This window comes from Rhinopithecus bieti, unplaced genomic scaffold, assembly GCF_001698545.2.
Source record: "Rhinopithecus bieti isolate Rb0 unplaced genomic scaffold, ASM169854v2 scaffold_30846, whole genome shotgun sequence".
Taxonomy (NCBI): Eukaryota; Metazoa; Chordata; class Mammalia; order Primates; family Cercopithecidae; genus Rhinopithecus; species Rhinopithecus bieti.
Genome location: NW_016814438.1, coordinates 2364137 through 2369848, shown reverse-complemented (window position 1 = coordinate 2369848; position 5712 = coordinate 2364137). Strand labels below are relative to the sequence as shown.

Genomic DNA, 5712 nt, shown 5'->3' with positions numbered 1-5712 from the left:
TTGTCCCAAATCCTGTGCAATAACCATGACAGACAACAGGCATCTCCATGTCTCTGCCTGCCTCTCTGCACCCAGTGTTCTGTCACCCCTTCAATCTGACCTAATTTGTAGCCTTCCTTCAAGACCTACCTTGGTCACATTTGTTTTTAAGTTTTTATTGTCCCCCTCCTTCAGCGTAGTGACTCTGCAACACTTTGTAAACCTATTATAACACTTATCCTAAAATGAAATTATTTACAAATTTGTCTCTTCAAAGGCAAGACCAGTGGCTTATTCCTCTTTTGCATGTGGAGTGCTCACGCAGCACAGGGACATACCAGGTTCTCAAAGGCTGAATGAAAGCCAGAATATACATCTCTGCACAGTGCCAGGACTCTTGGTCCAGGCTAGCAGCCTGCACTAGGCACTACGTGAGGCCCTTGAGGTAAGTATTTGAAAGTTTGGGAGAAGGAAGACCTTTGGAAGAACCAAAGGCAGACCTGGGCCACCCTCAGTTGAATGGACAACCCTAGTCCAGGAGATGATAAGGAAAAAGGCTCTAAGGTTCACCTGCTGAGGTTTGCCTGGGCTGGCCCCATCATGGGTAACTTGTAAAATGGGCCGTGATACAATTTCTAAATTATTTTATTTATTTATTTTTTGGGATGGAGTCTTGCTCTGTCACCCAGGCTGGAGTGCAGTGGTGCGATCTTGGCTCACTGCAGCCTCGGCCTCTCGGGTTCAAGCGAGTCTCCTGCCTCAGCTTCCTAAGTAGCTGGGACTACGGGCGCTCACCACCACACCCGGCTAATTTTTCTTTTTTTCTTTTTTTCTAATTAGAACAGAGTTTTGCTATGTTGGCCGGGCTGGTCCCGAACTCCTGACCTCAGGTTATCCACCTGCCTTGGCCTCCCAAAATGCTGGGATTACAGGCGTGAGCCACCGCGCCCGACCACAATATTGTATTTACTGTATTGTATTGTCTGCCTCCCTGCCAGACAGTGTCTTCTAGGAGCTTACCAGTCCTCTGTGCATACCCTAGTAGGTAGCTCAGGCAGTACATGACACCCTCACCTTTCTCTGTAGGTATTATTGTATTTTAAAGCATCACTTCATTTAGTCCTCTCAACAACCTGTAAGCCTTTATTTTTTTTTTCCCCCTTCTATTTCACACGTGAGGAAACTGACATCCCGAAGGTTAAAGCAACTTACCCCATGACCCGGCTCCATACCCTCCGCGCCCCTTTACCTGCGCGGTGGCTGTCCCCTCTCTGAGTGCCGGGGCTCCTAGTGCTCCAGGCTCTCGGGCTCCAAGGACCCCTAACGCGCCGTGATAAAAATAATAATGACAATAACGACAGTGCTGCTTTATTTGCACAGAAAACAAGTTGTTTCGGGGCAAGGTACACTTGAGAAGGAGGCTAGGAACGGGAGAGAAGCAGCAGGCGGGGCCGGAGGGCGAAGAGAGGAAAGGGGAGAGGGCTAGCGCTGGCGGGCGCTGGGTGCCGGCGAGGAGACAGGGGAGGGTCGGGGCGGGGAGCAGGCGAAGCGCCATTGGCCCGAGCATCCGGGACCACCCCCGGCGCGCCGCCCGCCGCTCTGCGTTGACAGGGCCGGGCGACACTCGGGCCGCGCCGCGCGCGTGCGAGCCGGGCAAAGCCGCCAGCGCCCTTCCAGCCTAGGGGAAGGTAACGCGCCGCGCCGGGGGCTGCGCAGTTTGCACCGCCAGGCCGAGGGCTGGTGGCCAGAAGACGAGAGAGACGGCGAGGCGCGCTCCCTGCCCGGCAGCGACTGCGAGGTGCGCACTCGGGTTCCAGTCTCTACTTTGCCCACTCGCTGTGTTACCTCGGGCAACTTTGTTTCCCTCTCTTGGTCTCTGCTTCCTCCTCTGTTAAGTGAGGGAGGTGGTGTAGAATGATGTTCCTTAGTCTTCCCAGTTCTAAAATGGGAACTGCGTTTTGGCACCGGGAAAGCTCCTTTCCTCAGTTTCCCACCTACTCCAGAGCCACCTCCGCTGCTCAGGCGGCCAGGAAGCTGGGATGCCGGGGTAGGCGAGGGTTCTGCTGAGCTGTCGCGTTTTCTGGGGCTTTCAGGGACTGACCTGGGCTTGGGGCTGGGTGCTGGAGAGACCTGGCTGCAGAGTAACTGCCCCCAGATTGCTCAGGTGCGGAAAGGTAGGAGCGTCAGGACCTGTTTACAGGTGGGGTGTTGGGAGGGGCCGGCCAGGGGATGATGATTTCTTCTTTGAAAATAAGACTCGTTTTGAAATTCTCTTCCATACCCACACCTCGTCCCACGGCGAGCTATAAACTACACGAGTGGGCTTTATCATCCTTCAAAGTGGAAAAACGACTGTTTTTAGCGTCTAAGACACAGGGCTCCACCAGCATATAGGAAATGGGTCTCTCTTTCTCTGCACCCATCCTGCCGCCTCTTCCCTTTCCTTCCTCCTCTCTTTGTAAATCCCTTCTGACCTTGAGGGGCTCCATTTCCTGCCTTAATGAAAAGTTCTTCTTTTCGGTTAGTGCTGGTTTGTGACCAGCAGCCTCCAGGGCTTTGGGCTCAGGGTTGAGATGGAAGCCTAGATAAGAACAGGCTGTGAGTCACACTGTCAGCCCGCTGAGCCACACAGCCCCGCAGGGATGTGCAGATGAAGCCCGGTGGGGCTTCAGACAGACAGACCCTGGAAGGCGGGGTGGATGCAAACTGCCATCCAGCTTCCCGTCCCCCTGTTGGCAGCCATTCCCCACCAGGATGGTGACCCCTGCTGTCTGCTGGATGAAGCAACCAGATAGGGTAGGATGATTGAAAAGGAGCTGAAGACTTGGCTGGATTTCTATAGAAGGTCTCCAGCATTTCCCTCCCCTCACTTTCCTCCACCCCTGAAGTTCTGCCTATTCTCACCCTTAGTGTGGTATCCAGGTGAAATCAGATTGCAGAACCCATCAAGAACAGCTAGGAAGGAGAAGAGAAGGTGTGGGGACGGCAGCAGGGCAATGTTGACTGTTGTTTACTGGGCACTTACTATGGCTCAGACACTTCTTTGTATGTGATATATCCTTAATTCTCACAAAGTTACATGAGGGGTGATATACTATACTGTATTTTATAGGTGAGAAACAGGCTCAGAAAGATTGCTTCCTTGAGTCACTTAGCTAGGAAGTAGCATAGCTGGGATTCAAATCCAATCTGATTCTAAAACCTGTGTATTTTACACTTTCTTTGTGCTCCTTAAGTAAGAGCAAGCTGGAATAAGGACAGCAAAAATGTCTAACATTATTGAGTTCTCACCAGGTGTCAGGCACTATGCAAAACATCTTAGAGCTATTATGTCATGTATGGTGCAGGAGTTTCCGTTATTCTGGAGGTAATCCGTGACTGCCTTCGCCTCTCAGCAGCAGTCCTGTTCTAGAAGGCCTACCCTAATCCTGTCCAGCTGCTAGTGCGTGGGTGGGGCAGGGCCCTGTTTGCTTTATCCTAGAGGTGGTTTGGGGTCTAATGAAAGATTGATTGTCCACATCTGACCCGTTAGCCCTAACCGTTGGTTGGTGAATGATTCCACTGTCCCCTAAGAGGACTTTTTCAGGTTTTGCTCAATAAACACTTGTGGAATGGATGAATTAGCACCTTGTGCAGAGTGGTCTGCTGCCTTGTAGAAATGTGAGGCAGCCTAGGGGAAGCCCAGGTTCCACCATCTTCAAAACCCAGATGCTAGTCTAGGTGTTTCTCCTCTTTGGGGAGGTAGGGTGAACTGTGCCCGTGTAGGCTTCCAGAGCTCCCTGGTAATATGTTTGCTTGTCACCTGTTCTACAAAGAATTTTTAAACATACAGTAGATGAAGAAAATGTGGCTTTTTTTTTTTTTAATTAAGAGGAAAACTTACTTGGTATTAATGAGGTTTGTCTCTCTCTCAAAAGTTGAGGGGTATAAGATTATAATGTTTGTCTTAGGGCTTACCAAACTTTTCCATAGAAGATCCTGCAATGGAAGAGAAGACCAACGCGTGCTCCTGCACTTATGCAATTTTTTCATTTGATTTCATAATATATTGACTTTGATTTAAAAATATAAAGTTTTTTCTTCAAACTATCTGAATAAAACTGGTATCCTGGCAGATTGTTGTATATTCTCAAGGGCTTCAAGTACCCAGATGGTGAAGTAGGACCAAGGTTCTAGAGGGCTTAGCCTACTGTTTGAATTTTCCACTCTTTGGTTCACAGTAATAGAGCTTCTCTAGTCCCTGGAGAGACATCCACTTTTTCCCACTTTTCAGAATGCAAAATGTTTTTAAAATAAAATATCCTTTATTGTTTTTCTGGTTACCAAAACTAAACATATTCATTGCAGGAGAAAAAATAAGATCCAGATTAACATTAATAATAACACCAGGCCAGGTGCGGTGGCTAATGTCTGTAATCCCAGCACTTTGGGAGGCTGAGGCAGGTGGTTCACGAGGTCAGCAGTTCGAGACCAGCCTGGCCAATATGGTGAAACCCCCATCTCGACTAAAAATACAAAACTTAGCTGGGCGTGGTGGCGTGCGCCTGTAGTCCCAGCTCAGTGAGATACTCAGGAGGCTGAGGCAGGAGAATCTCTTGAACTCGGGAGGCGGAGGTTGTGGTGAACTGAGATCATGCGACTACACTACAGCCTGGGTGACAGAGCAAGACTCTATCTCTAATAATTATAATAATGATGTCAATAAATCTATACTCAGAAATAATTAAAGCGAAACTGGGGATATATCCTTCCAAATCTTTTTCTTTGCATCTATATTAATAAATTTTAAAAACACAAGTAAATACAACCCTTTTGACTGAATTATTGTCAGAGCTAAGAGCTGTCTCAGATTGTTTTTGAAAGAATGTAGAGAATAAATTATTAATAATTAAAAGCATTATGAAGGTTAATTTTGTTTGTGAGCCCCGAAGTTCACCCCTCATAATTTCCCTGTATTTATCTTCTGGGAGAGATGAGTGCTGGGCCATGGGGCTGCTGTTGAAAACTCAGGGTCAAACTGTACTCCTTGCTAAACATCTCAAATATAACAAAGAAGGTAGCTCTTTAGTGTTGCTGATGTGCCAAATTTGAGCAGAAAATTCAAAAACTAATTTGCACAGTAATTTGCAGAAAATTCAAAAGGGACCTAGAGAAAGGCATTGCCCCAGCATTACATTTTGTTACCTGTGTGACCTTGGGCAAGACAGATGGCTTCTCTCAGCTGGTTTCCTCTTCTGTAAATTGATGATAATGAACAAATTCTATCCTCACTTACCAGAGTCACTATAAGGATCAAGTGTCAGATGTTATTGTTTGTTACTTGGATTGCATGCATGTGTGTATGCTATTAATATTTTTTTATTTTTTTATTTTTTATTATAGTTTAAGTTCTAGGGTACATGTGCACAATGTGCAGGTTTGTTACATATGTATACATGTGCCATGTTGGTGTGCTGCCCCCATTAACTCGTCATTTACATTAGGTATATCTCCTAATGCTATTCCTCCCCCCTCCCCCATCCCCACAATAGGCCCTGGTGTGTGATGTTCCCCTTCCTGTGTCCAAGTGATCTCATTGTTCAATTCCCACCTATGAGTGAGAACATGCGGTGTTTGGTTTTCTGTTCTTGTGATAGTTTGCTGAGAATGATGGTTTCCAGCTGCATCCATGTCCCTACAAAGGACATGAACTCATCCTTTTTTATGGCTGCATAGTATTCCATGGTGTATATG

General features: G+C 47.4%; 1 protein-coding gene across 19 annotated transcripts in view; it reads left to right on the top strand.

The window, feature by feature from the left end:
* The first annotated feature begins 337 nt into the window (after positions 1–337).
* SYTL2 (synaptotagmin like 2) overlaps positions 338–5712 on the top strand; it is a 121119-nt gene continuing 115744 nt past the window's right edge. For 14 of the 19 annotated variants that reach the window (XM_017850907.1, XM_017850902.1, XM_017850906.1 and 11 more), the window contains exon 1: positions 1572–1777. The gene's annotated coding sequence lies outside the window, so the exon portion shown is untranslated. Of the gene's footprint in view, positions 425–1571; positions 1778–5712 lie in introns of those variants that run through there. The other 5 variants (XM_017850895.1, XM_017850894.1, XM_017850891.1 and 2 more) reach the window with 2 other exon arrangements.